Genomic DNA, 23,301 nt, shown 5'->3' with positions numbered 1-23,301 from the left:
CTGCAGTCATATTGATAATCATAAGTCATCTCAAGCCACAAACCGAAACATAAATGAATTAGAGTTTGAGAAAAGCATCAATTTACCTTTAAGAGACCTTATCTCCCTACATCCTGCATTAGCTGCATACTATGCTCACCACAATTTATACTATTATTTTACCTCATAAAGATTTATGTCAGCTTAAAAGGTGGGTAGACCGAGTTTAGCTGGTTTTACTCTGCTCTACATTTGTGCCATTAGGTAACATACTAAATCATGTGGACTGCAAAATGAGCGTGCACCAAGGCCAGCAGCTGAGTCAAGGGCATTTTGTTGAATCTGTGTCATGTTAGGCATCTTTCCTCGTGAAATGCAAGCCTTGGATGAAGAGCATTAAATTCCATAGTAAAAAAAAAAAAAGAAGCAAACTATCTGCATGTTTTCAGCATTTTTCAAATCTACTTAAATTTTTAAAATAGCCTCTAAATGTGAAACAACATGATGCTATCAGGAGTGCACACAACAGTGCCCCAGAGTGGCAGACCTGCAGCTTTAATGCCTGCCTGAGCAATGTCACACATTTTAAATGACTTGCAATCTAATGCTTTTTCAGACAATCAACCTGTAGTTTATGGCCAAACATAACGCCAGAATGGACATGACTCTGAATGAAACCCCTGCTGACCAGATTTATAGCTTTAACTGAGAGCAAAAGGCCGACAGACTGCTGAAAGATACTGAAAGATATAATTTCCCCCGGTATCCTTCTGGTGTCGAAGGGCAATTGCGGCCGGGTGTACCTCTGCAAGAAGGTAATCTGTGAACTGGATCAGTGGCTACACACACACACACACACACACATAGCCACACACACAAACATTCATATGAGAGGATGGGAACCCCCTCTGCCCCTGTGGTTAGTGATTTGTGTGGACCAATTACACAGGTCATGCAATGGGTCACAATCAAGGAAACACAGTTGGGAACACTGCGGAGAGAGGAGCGTATCAATCAGTAACCATGTAATGTTTCACCATCACACTTTATAGCCATTTATGAGGGTGTCACACGTCTCTGCTGTATGTGTTTGGACCTGATAAGCAGAGAGGTCTGGCATTTTCTCACTATTTTTGTTAGAAACAGTACAAGCAACCAAGGTCTAGTTCATTGTTTACACCGCAGCGGCGAAGCAAATAGCTTATCTTATCTTAAGTTTAGATTCCTCAGTGACACATGGTGTGTACGGTAGCTTCTGCAGGGATAGCCCCAAGTATTGGTCTTAAAATACCTTGTTTATGAGTAGTCGTAGTAGTATTGGGTAAGATGTATTTATATTCAAAGAAGGAAGCGTCTAAGTGTTATTTCCAGCATCTTAAATCACTGCTGTCAAAATTCAGATGTCAGGTTTCCTGTGGTTGAACTTCAAGATGAAAGGTACTGCTTCCTCCCCGCCTGCCTCCAGACTCCGAACTGATAGACATCTCAGGTTACAGGCCTCACTGAAATGCTCTCTCTGGGTAATTAGGGTTAATTGGAGAAGTTTTTAACCCTAGGGAGCTTTTTTTCCCCGTGGTGGCAAAAGCCAAAATTGAGTCTAGAGATTGTAGATGGTTTGAGGAGGGGGATGTGATGGGAACCCATCTGCCGTGCCCCATGACCTGCCCAGAGGTGATGCTTGTGTTGGGGTGATGACAGGGGTGGGGGAGAGTGGTGGTGGTACTGAGGGTTGACATATAATCCTGTTAAATTAATATATTGGTCCACAGGACAGATACATTTTGACAGCCTGTGTTTCTGAGACCAAATGTCTGACATGACAATGAGTATCAGCAATACAACATTAACCCAAAATGTATTTTCCTGTGTTTATATATTTACACAAACAGGATTTTTGTCATATGTCTTTTTTTGGAAAACTGCATTTTACAGAAGGGACATGCGAGAAAAGATGTCTCCATGCTTTATCTGCCATCTTGCCCTTCTGTCATACAGCTACTAGGTATCGAAGCAGCGTGTGCGCCGTTCCCTGTAAGCATGGTCTGTAGTCGTCATGGAGCACAGACAGGGTTTCTCCTCTGAGGCCATGGTGCTAATCTCCTGCAGCCTTAATGTGATTATGGTAATGATCACACAAATGACCCCTGGGCTTTGGGGGATCCGTGGTTCACACATCCTCACACAGCGGCTGCACAGACGCTGTGACTCCACTGGCCCGCATACGAGACCACCAGACTGAGCCAGTCCTGGTGGCCTGCCCCTGTTCCTCTGTCCTCGCCGGGCTTGGAAGAGTAGAGTGAATGACCAAATAAATTCCAGCCAGCAACAAAAGAGCTGAACGGCCATGAGAGAGATGGATATCTTTTGTTGTCTGACACTCAATGCCGTATTCCAATCCAATTACCTCAGCCTTTTGCAACCCCTCCTATCGCAGTGCATGGCATTGAAGCCTGCCTGAATTCAGACTCGGACCCCTAACAAGAATGTGGTGGATTAGGTGCTTAGTGAGCATTCCCTTCCCCCCTACCTTTACTAAAATCTGTGGTGCACTCTCTGCTAAAAAGATTTACAACTACCAGCCTTCTATTTAAACTGATCCCATTCTTTTAATGTCATTACTGTCTGGCCCCAGAGAACAGAATAATTTCCTCTTGTATTCTTATAAGCAAAAGTAACTTGGCTGTGCTGCATTAACTTGTGGACAGTCAATACAATTTTTCAAAATTCATTTTTCTGCATCAGAGCGAGGCAGAAGTGACGTCTATGTAAGCCGTCACACCTCTCCTGGTTCCAGCAGAGACTTTTGATAGTGAAGACAAGATGGAGCATGACTGAAGTCCCCTTCACTCAAACATGTGCTTTGCTTCTTGTTGCTGCATCTCGATGTTTATGCTTCTCTGTGCAGGATGATGTAAGTGAGGAGTCTGACCACAAAAGCCTGTCTTCACATTTACCACAGAAGACAGGAAGTTTCTCTGTGCTCACCTTAAATCTGAGTTCAACAAGTGGACCCATGAGATGATTTTGTGACATCACAACTACCTTGGAGGCCAGTCGTTGTCCAATATGCAACTTCCACAAGTGTGACGTGGTATTACATACTGAGGTATGAGACCTTTTCTGTCCAGCAGTTACACTTTTTGTCATTTTAATAATTTGAAGAAGTACTTTTACTTTTAATACTTTAAGTAAAATAGCTGTTAATACTTCTGTACTTTTACTTAAGAGTTTAAATACAGATCTCTTAGTTGTTATGAAGCATTTTTACAATGTAGAGTTGCTGCTATTAAATAAAGGATCGCCTTCCACCATTGCAGAAATGCTAAGCAGATATATTTTATCAAGTCGTTTCCAGGAAAAAAACTCCATCCTTGCCACATTCACCACTCCTCATAACAAAGTAAATGAAATATACTGTAAACACAATGTCAGGTTTACAGTGCCTGCACGACATGGCCTAGTAATGTTCGACTCATCTATCTGATGTTGTGGTATTACAATGATCAGTGGCTACATTTTAAGATGAGCTGCAGTCCAAGTATTGTGGTGGGAAAGCCAGAGGCATGCAAGCATAATCAAATAAAGTGAATGAGTGAATTTACATAGTAAAGTCAGTTTATCTGCGTGTGACTGAAAAATGTGCGAGGTGAAGAAACACATCTGAGGAGGACATGAGTGTTCAGACCGCTGCAGAAGGGGAGGATCTGTGTAGTTCACTGTTCATCCCGTTTAAAAGTATCACAGTGTTTACACGGTGTGTTTATGGGAGCTGCTTTTACAGAACGTGTTACAGATGGTATCAGCAATCGGCGCTCGGATAAATATTATTTTCCACTGTTAAAGGTGGCCGCTTTGTTATTTTCAACGTTTATCCGAGAGCCCCGTTCTGTGAGGTGATGGTATTTTGATGTCTGAGTGTGTTTGTGGTTGAGTACCTCAGTGCGGTTAGTGTGCAGGGAGTCCAGCTGCGATGTGGAGGCTAAGTAAAAATTGGATTATAGAGGCTGAGAGCATGGGTTTTGATTTTCATTGGTTCAAACTGTGCTTAATTGCTGTGGTGATGCTGTGGGTGACTCATTTATGTCATGTTTATTCTAGTTGTCTTTCTTTCTTTTTTATCCTCTCCCAGAGTGGTGCTGTGTATGGCAATGACACTGGTGAACTACAGGGATTTACTTTTGAGCGTGCACATCAACAGCGTCATAAGAGACGACTGGATCAGCACTCTGCATTAAGAACCTGTGAATGGATCATCAGTCTGTGTGTGTGTCCTCGCACATCCTTAATGGCCAGGAAGGTGTTTGATCCCCTGAGGGGAGGGGAGACCAGAGGGCTGCAGTCAGTGAAACAAATCAGATTATCCCCGCTTAGGCTAGTAGCCTACTACTCACCAGCGTATCATTTCCACCTGGCTAACAATACCAGGTCTCATACTGCTGAGCTGACCCTGGTGATCATGTGATGAAGTGATTTGTGTGTGAGTGCGTAATATGTCGTAGCTGTGTTTGATTAGATTTGTCTCTGCAGTGGGAAAGGCATTTTGAGGAAAAGCTGGTGTGCTGAGGAATGGTTACGGCTCAAATCATTGATCAATGTGACAGTGTCTCAGGTGGGAGGATGCAAACTATTCAGGCAGGGAGATTAGATCCTCGTCCATCTCACCATCCAAGGTGGTCTCCCAAAGTTCGAAGGGCCTGTGTGTGGCGCCCTCAGGATCAGTGAATCAGAACAGTGCTCTCTTCAAACAGGATATTGGCCCTCACTTGAGGTGAGTGTGGCTAATTACCTGAACTTCCTATCTGGAGGAGGTGACACTGATAAAACTTTTCCCCCCTTTTGTCCCTGTTTGTCAAACACTTTGGGAGAGGGAAGAAGGGGAGACGATTATTCCTCTTATTGCAAAACCCTCAGAAAAATGACCTGCAGACTTGTGGAGAGGAACTTGATGTACATGAGCCCAGTCAAAACGACATCCTTTGCCAGCCTCGAAGGAAAATATTGATGCTGGCAAAGCCTTGACGTCCCTTGCACCATGACGTAGTGGTTTTTCCATGACACATTTGATGATTGCTTCCAAATGGGCCTGTCAGTTTTAATATAGGCGACCTCGGCATTTCACTTTCCTCTAAAGTAAACAAAATCCACTGGCTCTCCCACACACACGCACACACACACACACGTACAGAATGTGTGATCACACACCAGGAATGAGTCTTGAGATAGAACAGGCATTCGCAAGCTGATATATGTTTTCATGTTCAATCTTCTCACTCTTGAGTGAGGCAGTTTGAATTGATGTTGTTTTTGTACGTTTGCAGATTGAAAGCCACAATGTTATTTCAGGAAACTGGATGTATGACATTAAAAAGTAATATGTGGTGTTAGGAAGTAAAAATATGACCGACATGTGATTTAATTTCAATAGAAGACGCCTGTCACAATGTTTACTTTACGCCTTTCCTCACAGTAATCAATTACAATACAGTCCAAGTGTGTGCTGATAACTTTATATAACAATAAACTCATTTTTTGTCATATTTAGTGTTGGGCTTGGACCCAATGCCAACATTTAGTGAGTCAATATACTGACAATTAGATTATACAGTGTCAACTAACAAGGGAAGGACAATATTCGGTTTGTTTATAGACGTGTGTCTGATTGTGCTGCAGGAGAAGTGAAGCAGTCACAAAGAACATGGAAATAATGTGGGAACAGCTCACTTACAAGACACATGGCAAAGCTGAATATTGGACGGGTCCACTTCACTGGAGCATGTCAACTACCTGTTAATGTTAAACTAATGAGCCTACTTTCTGTCCCATTGTGAATGTGCTGCCAGTTTAAAAGGTCTGACGCACGATTAAAGTCAACATGTACAAGTGTAATGGTAGAACAGAGCTGACTGTTGCTGTGCTCTATTGGATACTCACTTTCCTTTGTCCCTACTTTTCTACTCTGAAAAACTCATCTGTTAGAGCTTTCAAGAAATAGTTTGAGATACTCTTATTTGGTTTCTTGGAGGGAGTCAGATGAGAAATTACCACTCTCAAGTGTCTAAAGTGTGCTAAATATGAAGTTGGAGCCAGCAGGAAATCAACTTGGTTTAGCATAAAGCAGGGGGAAACTGCTTGACTGAAACTGCTACATTTCTGTTTGTGTGCCGATTAAACAAATGACATACAACTTGTTAATTAGTGAGTTTTTGCAACCTCTGGACAGACAGAGCCAGGTTAACGGTTTTCAGTCTCTTTCCAGCTAATCAATTGCTAAGACTAGCTTCTTACAATACAATCCAGCCCAGACCTATGTTCCCTCACCATCAGAAACAGCCCCTCCATAACCAGGTTAGGGTTGTACATTCTAAAATCTGTCTATAACCTTTTTAAGATATCACACTAACAATATTGATAACAGACAGATAAACAAACAAAACAGACTGGGGTGAAAACATGACCTCATTGGTGGAGATACTGATCTGAGGGAACATAGGGTTGAGGGAACAAAAGGCTAAGGGAACATAGGGTTGAGAGAACTTAAGGCTAAGGGAACATAGGGCTGAGGGAACAAAGGATTGAGGGAAAAATAGACCTGAGGGAACACACTGCTGAAGGAACGTACAGTTTAGGGAACATACTGTTGAGGGAACATTGGACTGAGGGAATACAGTGTTGAGGCAACATAGGGTTGAGAAATCACAGGGCTGAGGGAACACAGGGCCAAGTGAACATATGGTTGAGAGAGCATAGGGCTGAGGGAACATAGACCTGAGAGAACATACAGTTTAGGGGACATACAGTTGAGGGAACACTGGACTGAGGGAATACAGTGTTGAGGCAACATAGGGTTGAGAAATCATAGGGCTGAGGAAACCTAAGGTTGACAGAACATAGGGCTGAGGGAAAATAGGGTTATGGGAAGGGAGATTGAGGGAACATAGACCTGAGGGAACACAGTGTTGAGGCAACATAGGGCTGAGGAAACATAAGGTTGAGAGAACACAGGACTGAGAGAACATAGGGCTGAGGGAGCATAGTGCTGAGGGGACATAGGACTAAAGGAACATATAGTTGAGAGACCACAGGGTTGAGAGCACATAGGGTTGAGGGAATGTAGGGTCAAGGGAACATAGGGCTGAGGGAACGTAGGATTGAGAGAAAATAGACCTGAGGGAACAAAGTGCTGAGGCAACATAGAGCTGAGGGAACAAAGTGCTGAGGCAACTTAGAGGTGAGGGAACAAAGTGCTGAGGCAACATAGGGGTGAGGGAACAAAGGGCTGAGGAAACATAAGGTTGAGTAAACATAGGGCTGAGGGAACACAGTGCTGAAGGAACATAAGACTAAGGGAACATATAGTTGAGAGACCACAGGGCTGAGGGAACATGGGGCTGAGAGAACATACAGTAGCACTAAGGGAGCATAAGGCTGAGGCAACATAGGGCTGGGGGAACATAGGTTTGAGGGAACATGGGGTTGAAGAAACAGACACACTCCCCATACATACAGTAACTAAGTTTTTTGGCACTTGGGAACAGGAGAAATCATCAGCCTCAGTAATAACTTGATATGGCGTAAATTTGTCACTACCAGTAACACCTTCCGCATACAAGAGGTCATGGGATCCAATGTTGATGTAAAATATTGATTAAAACTGATTTAAACTGGATTAACTAATGCTTTGTTGGACCTTATCTCCAGCTCAGTGTTTGTGTTCCTTCAATGAAGTGCTAGCACACTTACTTTCAGGATACAGCGACCGTAGCCTCCTAATGAATTGATAAAACTATTCATTCAATTAAAATCTGATTTTAACATATGTGTGACAGCCAAATGTGATAAATAGGCCACTCATTTTATTAAAACTGTGTTTGCAGACAGGCAAAGACATTAAACAAACTTGCAACTGAATAATGTGCTGCCTCGGCCAAGTTATGAAAGCTGCAATACAAACATCTGAGTATTAAAGCTTTTGACTTGAGCTGACAGACTTAGACCTTATATGTCTTTTCCATATCCCGTATTGTAGATGAATCAGATATTTCTCAGACAGTTTGTGAAGACAAAGACAATGTCATGCTTCTGTTTAGTCTGTACAATAGGAGCCGTGACACACAATCAATGGTAAACCTCAGTATGGTTAAATGTCACTATAGCTTAATAGGCAACAGGAGGGTTTTATTGCCATCTCTTTTTTTTCTTGGCCATGACTCTTAAAATGCTGTGTGAAGTAGTCATAAAGCTGTCAGTGGGAGCAATATTTTCCACACAGCATGATGACAAATAGCATGTAGGCAATGCGTGCGTGGGTGTCATACAGACAACATACTGTACTGTAATGTGTAATACTTTTTCAAATTATCAGTTTGGCTCATTGGGATGTAGTCTGCAGGCTGCTTGCTTTGTTGGTGTAGCAGAAAATAACAAATATCTGTCTGGTTAGACTATCTGGGGTATTACATTACTAGAGTTCCCCTGCTGTCTTGTTCTTGTTCTTATTGGCTGAACTAAACTAAAACTGAGTCCAAGGGTATAGTTACTTAATCATAGTTCCATTGAAAAGGCATGTAATCAAAAAACTAATGATAGTTTGATATAACTTGGTAAATATATAGTTTGCTTTCCAGTAGATCATCAAAGGATACAAGCACATCCGCAATTTTTTTTGGTTGCAGGTACTGGATAAAAATAATCTGTACAAAAATATCTGCACACCAGTATTTCTTCTTTAATTCTCTATAGCTAGCCTGGAAATGAGTTCAGCTCTCACTGTTAAAGAAGAAAAATGGCCTTTATCCTCCTAATCCTCCATGTTTCTGCAGTTGAACATGTTGGCTACATAATTTTCCCTACATCACGTGAAGGCAGGGAAATTCTGTGCACAACAGCACTGCATCCAAGACACCATGAAAAGTGAGAAATGGGAATGTTCGGGCTCATAATTTCCTTCTTCCTATACCTCAGAGCGTTCCAGTGGCTGAAGTGGGAATAAAATAGGCAGCCAGAAAAGAAGTTGCATTTATTTGGCTGCTTTTAGAGTACACAGGTACGAAAAAAAAAACATAGAAGAAGACTGAAAATGTATCCCAGTATTCTCGAACGTGTCTAAAACATGTTTCTATTTCTTCCTTTATAGCACTGTCAAGCCAAACATCCAATCAGCTTTAGGTGTGAGAGCAAGACGTGCCTTTTGAACTCAGGTCAGAAAGAGGATACCTCTGCATGCTTGGCAGATTCGCGGCCCTTTGAAGAGGTGTCAGTTTGCAACAAACTGGCATCTCTGCTTGGTTCTGTGCTCTCCTGGTTACTCTGCACTAAATGGTCCAAAAACACCAAAGCAAAGTGTTCCAATTAGCAGCCAAGACAGAAAGAAATGATATTGAAATACTGAGCAAAGACAAAATGTAACAAGGCAGCACATGTTAATAGAATGAGTCAAAGTTTTAAATGGTTAAACTTTTAAGTAAAAGAGGTCAAAGATGGTGTAGATCAGAGGGACTACAGTGCATTGATGAGCCTCACAAACCATTTAACAGTACAGATATATGACTGTTGACTAGTCTTGGCTGCTTTGTTGCCTTACAATGATGAGACATATTGCTCCTCTAATACATTGCATATGTTGTCATCCCCAAGAATATACATACATAAATGTGTTAGTGATGTTGAGGGTGACAGTGTAACTATGCCTTTCTGCGTGCTGTCTGGGGGCTGGCTATAGACTGGCAGCAGCAGACAGTGTTTTGACATGAGGGTGCCTGTCTGTCACTGGCTGAGTCGACTTGTGCTGAAAGAGAGCGAACCGCTGGCAAGTCTCACAGGATCTGTGAATCGAGGTCGGCAAAGCAGAAGGGGCCCAGTGTTTTCTTAATTCACTGACAGACACAGCTAACTCTGTTTATGATGACGGCTAAACAAAAACAGTCTGGAAACCATACACTCCAAACCTTGTTTTAATTATTTTTATTTGATAATGCTTTTCATTCTGACCTAATCAGAATCCCAGAATGTGTTTTAATGTGGTGTACAAATGCTTGAATGTCTCATCTCCCTCAGTGCATTATGCTTTATGTAAATCAAGGGGGGAATGGAGGTCTTTTGTGTCAGCACATCTGACATTCCTTTGTGCTAAGTTAAAGGCTTGTCTTGTGAAATCATGCTTCACTGCTATTGTGGTTTGTGCACGTTCATTATGAGGAGCTTGCGAGTGACATTATGTTAGCTATAGGGTTGAAAGTGAGAGGCTGTGCTCATTAACGGGCTCAGAATGAGTCCCAGCCTGGGACCAGTCTGTCCGGTCTTAACTATCATCCACCACAACAATGTCTGCTATGCAAAAGGATAAATGAATGAAGGACAACATGAACATTTAGCCATGGTTCCTGGACGCCATTAAAAAGTTTCCTTGCCAACACATAAAAAAATGCTAAAAACTTCATATTAATTCTGGCTCAATTAATACAGAGTGCATTCACGTTAACCAGCAATCATTACGCTCCAGCGATCTAAAGGCCATTGTCACACAGGCACTTGAAGAAGTCTTTTGTGTAACAGAAGAATGGCAGAATGACCCCCGGCAGTGCAGAGCAAGGCCAGGGAGACGTTTCTTCAGCCCCACCGCCCGCTCCTCTCAGCAGCCAGGAGTAAAATTTCAGGGTCCGAGTGGCCATGAGTGTTGCTGAGTGATAGGCACAGAGAGGAGACCCTAAACCCAATAGCTCTGATGACTGAAACAAAACACAGAGTCCCCCCAGACTATAGCCTGCAGGTCTGTGACTAAGCACCCTGTCATGCTTGGATGAAGGCTGTAGCTCCCATACTGGTTTGGGTATTTGTGCCCCTTTTCCTACTGTATGTGTTTTGTCTAGATGTGTGTACATCGACAGCTCAAAGCTACAAACAAGACTTCAATATAGAGTCCACTGTCATCAATCAACACATGTTGCAGCAGCTTCACTGATGGCGCGCAGACGACCAGACAGTCTTGACAATGACAATGATTTTGTAAGGTCAAAGGTGGATCCACTGGGTCACAATTCTCTGACCTTCTATGAAATTAAAAGCCATTTTTGTGTATCAGTTCCATCTCCTCCATTTACCATCAGTAAAGCACATCCAGGAGCAGCCCCATGTCCTACAAAGAAAGTTTATATCCTACGTACAATTTTCTCTGCCAAACGTGGATGACATTCCCTTCTCAACGTATCCTCATACAAAAATTTGTTCCCATAAGCATATTGGTCATCCATATATACTCTGGTGCACTATTTGAGAACAGCCTGCACTGTTGTATTGGTGTATTGCTAGGTTTAGGTCGGCGTCACTTAATTCATGACAGTAACATACAGCCAAGTTGGGAGCAGCAACAGATGGTCATGGTGTACCACAGCTAGAGAGAAGCTAGTAATGCTCTTCTGCAGCTCCCTCTGAAAATTGAACAGTATAGTTGATGCATTTTTTGGCCACTGAAATATTTGTTTACCCAACACACGGATGTGGATAATATTTCCAATACTTTGAGGGATAAAGCATGTCCTGTGGGAGTGTTTCCTATAGGTGTGGTGACCAGCAGTCAGCTGGGCTGTGGCTACTGAGGCTCGTGGCCGCAGAGTTGGGAAATCATAAGACAATAACAAATGCAGAATGCAGTGTGAAGAAAAAAAAAAGAAGCAAGATTAGCATGCCTTTACCTCGGCCTCATGCTGGATGCTGATTCAAAGTTGAGAGCTAATCAAGATAAGTGGTGTGTTGGGGCGGGAAGGGGGAGGGGGAGACGTAATGATAGTAACGATAAGGATCTTGCTGACTCACAGTGAAAAGTAGTTAAGCAGTCTTGCAAAACCATTGTTTCCCACAGAACAAGACACTTTTGCTACCAGTTTTTCTACACTTTTTTTTGTCATATTAGGAAGCAAAAAGACACAAAACAGCACGTGTTCAACATAAATGCTTCATTGTTATGTTGAAAAAATATCCAGGTGGTGTCATTGTTACAACAAAATATATTTGTATGCAAGCAAGTTTTATTAACACAATTTTACAGATGTTTCTCGAAGGCATCAGCATTTACAGTTGTAACTATTTTGATTGTAGCTCTCTGGCATGGTTGCAGTCTATATTCATTGTTATTAAATGACAAGTGTTTGACATCAAAGGCTCCACAGATCTGAATCTCTTTGAGGGTGGATTCTGCCTTAAAAAGAAAATAATTCTCAGAGCCTTTCAACTCCGCTGCACGCTCCATGTCTTCAGGATGTATGAGAGAGAGAAAACATTGGATGGTAAAATGTTCCAGGATCGTGGGATGTGTTTAAATCTGGCGTTGCTCAATCAAAGAGCAGATAGCGGCTCCTTCTCATTTTATTACCCTTTAGAAACATACTCAGAGTATTGTGTTATCAAAGTGGGAAAAGGGAGGGAGTGCACAGACAGCTGAACAAAGGCAATGCAAACAGCTGTGCCAGTGCAAACAGCAGTCAGATTATTTGTGAGCGAAAAGTTAGGCAGGCCTCGCTAACACAATACTGCCATCAAATCATAACAGCCGTAAAATGCTCTTCAGCTGTGTCCGTTTGTACGTTTGACATTTTTATTTTGCCTAAACATTTTTCCAGAGCTGACAGTTGTATTGAGTTGAGATTGGTCTTTAAACCAGATTGTCCCTGGTATCAAACCCTAATTAGTTCAATATCCCGCTCAGCTGAATGTCAAAGACTTTTCCTCATGTCTGCTCAGATGCACTCAGAGGACGGTTCTCAGACTCGATGGTTTCTCACTTGAGGTGGCTGGCTGCAGTAGGAGGACCAGTGTTGATACAGCTGATCGCTGTTATTCCAAGTGAAATATATGGCCCTGTTTGTTTTCAGAGATAGACCCGACGCTTTGCTTCAAGTTCATATTTATCTATCGAGGGAAATATGTCAGTGCAGATCCAGTTTGTACTTTTTACACAGTCACTTCCCCTCATTATGCTACTGAACAGGAATAAACCTGCCTGTGTCTTTATTACAGTGCATCCGAACTGAAAGTTTTGCAAAGCATCACATTTCTTAATGGGGAGGATCATATATCAGTTCAAACTGTGCCTTCTCGCCTCTTTCTTCACATCATTCAACTTAAAAAATAGAGAAAAAAGAACCGCACTTACATACAATTATGTGTCTGTGAAGTGCATATGATGAGAGGTGGTGGATTTTATGAGCCATGTTCCAACAGATATGATCATTGTTGCCCATGGTGTTCTGGGCCGTTTAGAAATGACACCTCTCAACACCCCGAAGGTGGTGAGAGAATGCCAGTAACAGTGGATAGCAGTAATTTCAGAGTTGCGTGCAAGAGACTATACCTCGTGGAGCTGCTGCACACCCATGTGATGGATTTTCCCTCAAGATGGTTTGATTGGTATCTATCGGGGAAAACATGAAAATGACTACAAGCATTGTTCGATACTCTTGGCAGGAGTCAAGGTAATGCTTCTTTCGGAGAACTCAGCAGACTAATGTTACAACCAGAGAAAACTTTGCTACACAGCACCGTGAGATGTATTTAGATGCAGCGATCATCCAAGAATTATGGAAATGTCATTGCTTTAAAATTTCTTTGGACAAATTGGTCTTTGCGTATATTCTCACACGGTGTGGTTTGGACACTTAAGACGATATTCAGGTTAGACTTTGCTGAAGTAATGATATTACCTCAGTGGTGCATGAGGCAATACAGTATTCCTCTACGTCTTTGGAGGGAAAGGGGAAGTCCCCATGTCTGTGTGCTGTTTGACTGGACTGGTTGAGTAATGCAGCCTGGGATTAGGTGGAGCAGCCTCACAGCAGCAAACCCTCCCTCACACTGATCTGTCTGGACCCACACAAGTGAACGGCTGGATCAGAACCACAGCTGGCCTACGTCCGTCCGCTGTGTGAAACCATTCATACACTGGTCTTAAAGCAGGAACATGAAAACTCATTTTAAGTGTAAAGTAGTAATAAATGAACAAATTAACAGCTTTAACAATACATTATCAACCACTGCCAAATATCTATGAACAGACATTTTATTTATGCTTATTGGCTATGCTTTGTTCTGATGCAGGAAATGTAAAATTCTTGAAAGCCTTGACACTAAAACTTGTAATCACAGCATTATGTTTCCTACAAAATGGCAATACAAATTAGTTGATTATGAGCGTAATTTTTAGGAGACAGAGTTGACATTAACGTGCTGTGCCTCTGTGACTCTGTGTGTGTATTTCTAACTCCCCTGCGGGCCATAAAATGGAGTGAGTTTCCACCTGTTTTATGAGCATTTTAAATTTTGTGTAAGAAAACCTGACTGGAAATGCGACTGTGGTTCTGAGGACAAAATGTTTTGCATATTACAGAGAAGTACATTTGCAAAAACAAAGATGTAGAGAGATTAAAGTGGTGAGATGAGTGAAGGTGCATTTGTCGCTGTTTATGTGTCATAGGAGAAAAGGTGAAGAGATAAAGTTTCCATATTAGCAGAAAGTAAACTTGCAAAAAGATTTGCAGAGCTGCAAGACCTTCAGTGTCTTATTTTGTGTCACCAAAGTTGCAACAATGTTGTGAGCATTGTTGCTCAAAGTGTGGCCATCAGAAACATTGTGCAGCCCCCAAACATGACATAAGATTCATTCATTAGCCTTTATTTTAATCATTCATGGTCCATTTCAAAACTTTCACTTTCAGTTACTTACATTTCATACACTTAAGGCGACTGCGTCAAACTGTGCATCTAGTCTGGTTAGGAATAGTAACTTGTAGAAAGCTACTGAGGAGTCTGTTTTGGACCAAAATTGGCGACTAGCAGACGTATCAGAATGGTTGTGTAGTTAGCATTTTTTATTGTTTATGTTCTTCGTTAGCTTGTCACTTGCACTGACTGACACAGAATTAACGTATACTCAAATTTTTCAGAAAGACATATTCTTTCTGTCTTAGATTTTTATATCATGTTTTATAGCTCCGTGCTGCACTGAGGGTTTCAGGTTTCTTTGTCTGTGTTGTGTCAAAGTCTGTTACCCCATCGATATGTGTCCCATGTATTAGACAGCAATTGGCTCTCGTTTTAGTGAAGTACCTAATCTAACTTGCCCGGGTTAAATCACAGATTTTAAGGATGTGCACGAACATTGTCTCCTTCAGTAGAGGAATGTGAACACACCTCTCTGATGAGAGGAGCTCCTGGATCTCATTGTTTTACCTATTTGAGGACATTTTTGGCTGCTTTTTTTCTCCTTTGAGTTAGCGAACTGTAGTTAGCTAATTTTTTAAATATCCTGCTGGTCGGTCACACACAAAACATGATGTCAAAATGTCACACCCGACCTGTACATAGTCCCATTCTGCTGGCTACCTCCGCTGCTGGTTTAAAGGCTAACTTTATCCCCCCATTGCACAATCATACATTTTAGAACGAATGGTGAGGCAGAGTAACAGCGTGAAATTTCCGCCTTGAATAGGATATGGGGTTAGGGTCAGACATTTTTGAGTGAAGGGGATGTTTAACATAAGCTGATGCATTTTTCTGGCCAGTAAAATATTTGTTTACCCAACACATGGATGTGGTTAATGTTTTCAATATTTTGAGGCATAAAGCATGTCCTGTGGGCGTGTTTCCTATAGGTGTGGTGACCAGCAGTCAGCTGGGTTGTGGCTATGGAGGCTAGTGGCTGCAAAGTTGGGAAATCATAAGACAATAACACATGCAGAAAGTACTACGAAGGAGAGAAAAAAAAAGCAAGGATTGACGTTTCTTTACCTCAGCCTCATGCTGAATGCTAATTTAAAGTTGACAGCTTATCAAGATAAGCGGAGTGTTGCGGTGGGACAGGGGAGGGGGAGATCTAATGATAATAACGATAAGGATCTTGAACATTCTCATGGCTTTCTAAAGTAGTCTGGCTTGTCATTGTGTTTCCTACAAATAAAGACTACTTTTGCTTTCAATGATTTAGTACATTACATGTTGTTAGAACACAAAAATCTAACTGTAGTAATGGGCCATACTGACTGACTCACCAAACATGCTCCTTACACAATGTGCCCGAGCCTCACCATATCAAATCTAATACTACACGGAACGCTAATTTGGTTAAAATGAATTACAACGCTTCATTGCATCAAAGTATCAGAATATATCAGTGGCAGAAAAACAACTCACTGTGTAATGTGTCAACATTAAATCATTAGACAGATGTTGAGGGTGGCAGTTTAAAGGCACAGTTAAAAGATGATTAATGCTAGGACGTGACAGAATGAGAATTAATGAGCAATCCAATCATATAAGTGGTTAAACAAACTGCCAAAGACAGAAACACCCCTCATTTAGTGTTGAAAGACAGCAGCAAATATGTGACAGCCCCCTCCCTACGTAGCCATCTTCATTGCTTTCTTGCAACATCTCAGTGGAAAACTAATCAAAGTGTAATTTACAAACGTATAATTGTGTATACAAAGACCCGTGTTTGCCTAATTAAAAAAGAAACAATGATTAGTCTGTGAGACAAAGGAGCAGTTAGGAGAAAACTATGCTGAGCATCTTGATGAGAAGCTTCATTACTTGATTGTTTATACTGTACCACGGGGACTTGTCACATATTTTTCATAAAGTAGTGCGATGCTGAAGGAAGGCGTGCACTGCGCTACTAACCCTGCACCAATCAGCTCTATATAACAGGGTGGAAATTGGCTGTATATTATCAAAAGATTACAATCTAAGCAGTGCGGTGTGTGCATGTAATTCATGCCATATCCTGCAAGGGCCTGGGGGTTAAACAGGCAGACTTAAGCTACAAGAGCGAGACTTCAATCAATGTGAGGCCCCAACAGCATAAAAAGGAAAATTCTCTGCTGGCAGTCTATCCTGAATGACATTCGCTTAGATAAAAATGGAACAGCGATTATTGAGAAAATGTGTTACGGTTTGTGGGGTTTCAATTGCGAAATCACATTTTTATTCAAGATCTTAGAAAAGTAATGGCATGATGAATTCAATAAATATCGGTGAGACCAGGGATGTTAAGACAGAGGTGATGGATTGGGTGTGAGTGGCACGCAGCTGGTTTGTGTGTTTCTCCTGAGGCGGCAGCGGCAGTCTCTCTGGGGTGTCTCCAGTTTAGTGTCCTTGGAAAAGGCTCAGATGGACTCCCACGTTCAGGTCCAGGCTTTAGTCCCAGCATGCAGCGGTGTGGAGTGACAGATTGGAACGTTGAGGGAAGTGTTTAACCCCTGCCACCCCTCCAATTAGCCATTTTGTGTCCCATTTCCTAAAAGATCTCAAGAACATATTTATTGGAGAGGGGTTTTACTTGGGCATGAAAGAGTGAGACCTTCCTGTCCCTGCGATCGTTAAGTCACAGTGTTTAGCTGGATGATTTGGTTTAGCATCTTTTCAACCCTCAGGTTTGGGTTAGTAAAGAGGAGCCAGACTTAAATTTGTTTAACCTGCTGCAGGTTTTTAAAGGACTCAAAAACTGGAGACATAACAAACGTATATGCTTATTATACATGAGCTAGAAAAAAAACATGAATAAGCTATATATCTATATAAAACTGTTCAATTCAATGAATAACATCTGTGCAAAATCTGTCAAGACTGACAAGAGAGCACATCTGCAAGCCCAGAGACCAGTCATGCCTTTTAAACATTAAAGCAGTCGTAAGAAAGGACAAGAGAGAAACAAACAGGAGTAAAAAGTAGCAAAGCTCCCTAAGTTAGATTAATTTGGCTTTTTTATAAACAGTTGCCAGTGGTGTGTGTGTGCACCTTATAATTAGTAACTAGCATGCACTAGGGCCCGTCACAATGGCATGCACTGGGGCCCTTGGTAACTACCATACACCACTGGTCAGAACCAAAAATTCGTGCACACATACACTTACACCGATCAGCCAAAACATTAAAACCACAAACAGATGACATGAACAATACTGACCATCTTGTTACAATGCCATGCTCTGCTGGGAAACCTTTGGTCCTGGCATTCATGTGGATGCCACTTGAAGCACGTCACTCATCCAAACACTGCTGCGGACCAAGTCCCCCTCTCATGGCAATAACACTCCTCAATGGCACCCCCTCCAGCAGAACATGCACCATGCCTCACCACAAACAATGTTCAGAAATTGCCCGAGGAACATGACAAAGAGTGCAAGGCATCAACCTGGCCTCCAAATTCCCCAGATCCCAATCTGATCAAGCATCTGTAGGATATGCCAGTACCCCACCTCACTACCGACAGGTCTCAAAGGATCCAACGCCATGGCCCCAGTGCCAGACTCTAAAGCACACCCCCAGAGGTCCCGTGTCCATGCCTTGACATGTCAGAGCCAAGTCCAATCCAAAAAGGCCCCACTGTGGATTTAGAGTACCTCTGGGGTACCGGCACGTCTCACGAATACTCAATCAGATTGGGATCTGGGGAATTTGGAGGCCAGGTCGATGCGTTGAGCTCTCTGTCACGTTCTTCGAGCCACTCCTGACCAGTTTTTGCAGTGAGGTATGGTGCATTGCTCTGCTTGGGGGGGCACTGCCATCAAGGTGTATTGTTGCCACTGGGGGGGGGGTGTACTAGGTTTGGGTGGGTGCTGTGTGTCAAGTGGTATCCAAATGAATGCCAGAAGCCAAAAGTTTCCCAGCAGAACATTGCATTGTAACAAGATGATCAATGTTATTCACTTCACCTGCCAGTGGTTTTAATGTTTTGGCTGATCGGTATATATAAGGAGTGCTTTCTACTTTTGACTAAAGTACATAAGTTGCAAACACCACCAATATATATAGATTGATTTCTTAGCAAAATTAAGTTTAATATTAGTTTACCTTGAGAGAAACTTAAAAGTTCCCATGAAATATCTGACAGAGTGCTATTTGATTCTGCATATTTACATGTTTCCTGTCAAAACAGAAAGCTAGGGAGGGACTTGTTGCAGATGTTGATCAGGGTTTACAGTAGCCAATAGTGCTGAGTATGCGTTACACCCTCTGCCAAATTTCAGACTAATAGTAGCTAGCTCAACATGTAGAGCAGTCACAAGGACAGCCTGCTCTCTGCTGTCGAGGAACTCTCACCACCACCATCGCCTACGCCTGCAGATTTTACTGATGAATTGGACAGGGATAAACTGGAGGAAGAAGACAACCATGATGACATCGTTGTTGGAGTAAGGCCATAAGTGTTGGAGCCAAGATCCAAAGCTGGCAGTGCTATTGATGAAGGAGGGAGTTGAGGCATCCAGCATGAGCGGATAATGATATCAGCTCTTGCTTTTATTTTACCTTTACATAACATTAGGTGGATTTCATTGGACGCAAACGTAGTAGAGTATATGTCATAATCAACATTTCTGTTATTGTTTTCCAGGAAAGTACAAACTCTAAAATACCATTCACAATACCTACAAAATACTTTTTTTTGTCATTTTTGGATGAGATACCATATATAAGTGACATGTATTAAAAAGTACTTTTATTATGGTATCATGGGAACCTTAAAGAAACAGGAGCATCCTTCTCTCCCTATGTGTTGCTGAACTTAGGAGGATAAAGATGAAACTACATCTTTCAGCCGATGTCACTGCTTCCACTGACAACAATAAGGAGGAAATGCAGTGGTGTTTAGGGATAATAACCCTTTTCTCTACAGGTTTTCCAAACTCTTAAAGGCTCCCGAGCTGCCAATCAGCACCTGATTAACACCAAAGGCCTCCCCTTTCCCCTCCCTGCTTTCATCTCTACAGTGATCTACCCTCTGAGTGAAATGGAGACTGTGGACTTGTCAAAACCGGGTCTGTGGACAGTCTGCGTCTTGTTATTAGCACCTCAACAGGTTTCACCGAAGCCAAGCAGGAATAAAACTTGGATAAGCTCAGTCGCCTTTTTTTTTCTCTTTTTTTCCTCAAAGCTTAAAACGGCAAGGAAATGATCATTATGCTCCATCATAACCCCATCGTGGCTCTTTTGAAAAATGTTCAAACCAGCTCTTAAATTCTATTATTTTCTTGGACCTTTCTGCCTTCTTGACATGATTGCTTTGAAGTTGAATGTCAGAAAAGGAGAAATTCAATCTGACCCACTCAAATTCTTTTCGCTGACAAGTGAAGAAAATCCTCCCAGGTTAACGATAGGTCACCGCTGAATAGGAGACTGAGGCCTATATACATTTACCGAGTCTCGAGAGAGAGGGGCTATCTGACGGTCCATCTGGTTGGAAGGTATAATAGGACTGGGTCACAGGTGAGCCACAGATGGTAGATATATGTGTATCAGTGAGTCTAGATCTTAATGGCATAAACTACTGTTGGTATGCTGTAGAGTTCTATTTTAATGAAAGTTGGCTTACTGTTTAAAATTGGGTTAGGCGGCACGATGGTGCTGTCATTAGTACTGTCACCTCACAGCAAGAGGGTTCCTGGTTTCTGGTTCTTGGTTCAAACCCAAGGTGGAAGGTTCAAACCCTGGGGTGTGGGGGGGCACTTCTGTGTGGAGCTTGCATGTTCTCCCCATGTCAGCGTGGGTTTTCTCCGGGTACTCCGGCTTCCTCCCACAGTCCGAAGACATGCAGGTTAGGTTAACTGGTGACTCTAAATTGCCCGTAGGTGTGAATTTGAGCATGCATGGTTGTCTGTCTCTATGTGTCAGCTCCAGACCCCCTACGACCCCTAACAGTTTAAGCGGTTACAGAAAATAAATGTGCAAGACAAGCAAGTGCACATTAAAGTACAAAATATCATAAATAAAACAAACCAAAAATATAGGGGGTGATTTGAGTCAGAGCTTTATGTCTGATCTCTGAGGTATCCATTTAAATTTTCCAATACAATACCTCTGACCAGATGTGGGCTCAAGTCATTGCTTTGTAAGTCACAAGACAGGCATGTCCTGAGTCAAGTCACAAGTTCCAAACCTTGAGTTTCGAGCCCTTAACAAGTCATATTGCGCTCTTCACCAAATGTCATGCCATTTTAACAACAAAGTAATAATATATTGCGTTTACAAAAAGCATGGCTGTATTTTTAATGTATTTCAAATTTGTATTTATTTGTTAATACAAGTTTGTTGGAAGTTTTTGCGTCTTGACCCACACAAGAATTAGCAGTTTGTTTCTTGTTGACCACCTGTAGTTTTTGTATGCATATGAAAGTATCTTTGGTATCATTTTTCCCAACTGGCGCTCAGTTACGTAACATTAGTTCTTTATGGTTCTGCATTTTGATAGGATGCTGTGGTATTGGTCCAAACAAAGTGGATCTGGAGAATTACGTGTCGTCTTGTTGGAAATAGCGGTTATGTTAGTTGATTCAGAGAATGACACACCAAATGGCACACCTTTACATTTTTAATTTTTGGCCTTGGGGGAAGGTATCAAGTCCAAGTGAAGTCACAAGCCATTGGTGTTTAAGTCCAAGTCGAGTTGCAAGTCTTTTTTGATTTGTCAACTTGGGTCTAAAGTCATCAAATTTGCAACTCCAGTCTGACTCAAGTCCAAGTCATGTGAGTCACTTGAGTCCAAACCTCCATTTGACACTAGTCATCTAAAATCTGTATGATTCTTGTTGCTTTGAAAGACTGTAACAGTACATGTTGACAAGTGACTATTTAGGGGTTGTTACTGTTGTAACAGAGCCACAAAAAGAGAAGAGTTACACAGTAATAAAGTCTGCAAACATTTGCTAACATTAGCCACTTTGAGCTACTGCTGATACCAGACCCAACAAGGCTGTAGCAGTGCCCCTGCATGTGTTGAATTAAGCAAGGGAGTGCTTTATTATTTACGAACACAACTTTTTATCTGAAAGAGGAAGAATGTGTTAGCTCCTCTATCAAAGGTTTCATTGTCTGGCTTGAAAGCTAAAGCAAAACAATAGATCAGAGCTACTGTGTTCAAACTTCAGTTGCTCAATATTAATTGCAGGTTTTGTTTAATGCAGTGCCATGCTCCCATGCTGAGTTCAAAAGTTAAAAACACAAAGTTGAGAAGAAAGAAGTCATGTTCTTTATGTTGTCTACATTGTAGTATTCCCATATGCGACGTCTACTTTATAAAAACCTCTTCAAAGCACGTGTGAGGATGTAGCAACACACACACACACACACACACACACACACTGAGGCATATTTCTGATGACAAGGCACTTTCTGTAGGCTTGCCACACTCGGGTCTATTAGGAGCATGTTTATTTGAGTCCGGCTCAACAACACATGCATATAGTATTTTATTACTAAAGCATCGCCATAGGACTTTCAGGGGAGATTTGGGGTGTGCTTTCAGGAAAACACAACCACTTATTAAAGTCTAGACGCAACATAAAACCATCAGAAGTCCTGGAGTAAGCACTCACAGGCTCTCATAGACAGAGCTGTCAGTGTCTGCTCAACCACGTTGGTTTTCTGCTGCTGCCTGTGCTGTTAGGAGAGATTTAGTGTAAACATCAGCACACTGCTCGTAATAAGTGGTGAGAATACTAAAGGAAGCCACTTTACTACATGCATTGAAGAACGAGAGGACAAACAACACCTGGGTTTTTATTTTATCCACCAATTTATGAGCTGTGGTGCTAAAAATGCAAATGCTCTACAAGGAAAAGATTGAACACACAAAACAAAGTGGGTCGTGCAAGTCTTTGGCATACAAACACAGAAACCTAAGCCAATTTTTCTTGAAGATTACCCATGTTCACTTAACAGATAGTTTTTTTTTTACTAATGGTTTCCTTCGCAGCAGAGCCAAGACATTCCACAATATCCAGAGGTCTCCCACCTGCAGCACAGTGAAGATATCCAAGTTAGATTTACAAGCTCTGAAACTGCATTCTGGTGGCTGAACCTGCATGGAGAAGAAAATAAACCTACGGGCACGTCTCAAGGGAGTAAGAAACTTTTAGTTTTAAAACAATTTCCTGTCCCGTCATCTCCTACAGGGAAGTACACGGAGAGCTATATCCTCCATACAATGAATTCTCTCATAAAGATAAACCCATGAGTTTAAACAGATCACCCTAATATCATTAGAATTAGTCAGGAAAGGAGAACTTTTTTTGGAGTCTCAGCAGAGGGGTGCAGTCATTAATTTGTGAGCTGCTTATGTAACCAAGACACTTAGGTGTCCTTATTGGTGATGCCAGCACACAGCCACCTAAAGTTCACCTTACAAAAGAGCAAAGAGATCATACTACAAGTGAACTGCACGTGACGAGTCTGTAAGTATGAGTCTTGTCATTTTGAACAATGACTCACCATGGCGATAACCATGACTTGGCGACCTTTAACAGAAGAGAGAAGAAAATTTGAGGGCTGCTTGGCTCGGCC

Source organism: Epinephelus moara, chromosome 19, assembly GCF_006386435.1.
Source record: "Epinephelus moara isolate mb chromosome 19, YSFRI_EMoa_1.0, whole genome shotgun sequence".
Taxonomy (NCBI): domain Eukaryota; kingdom Metazoa; phylum Chordata; class Actinopteri; order Perciformes; family Serranidae; genus Epinephelus; species Epinephelus moara.
This window is presented reverse-complemented; position numbering follows the sequence as displayed.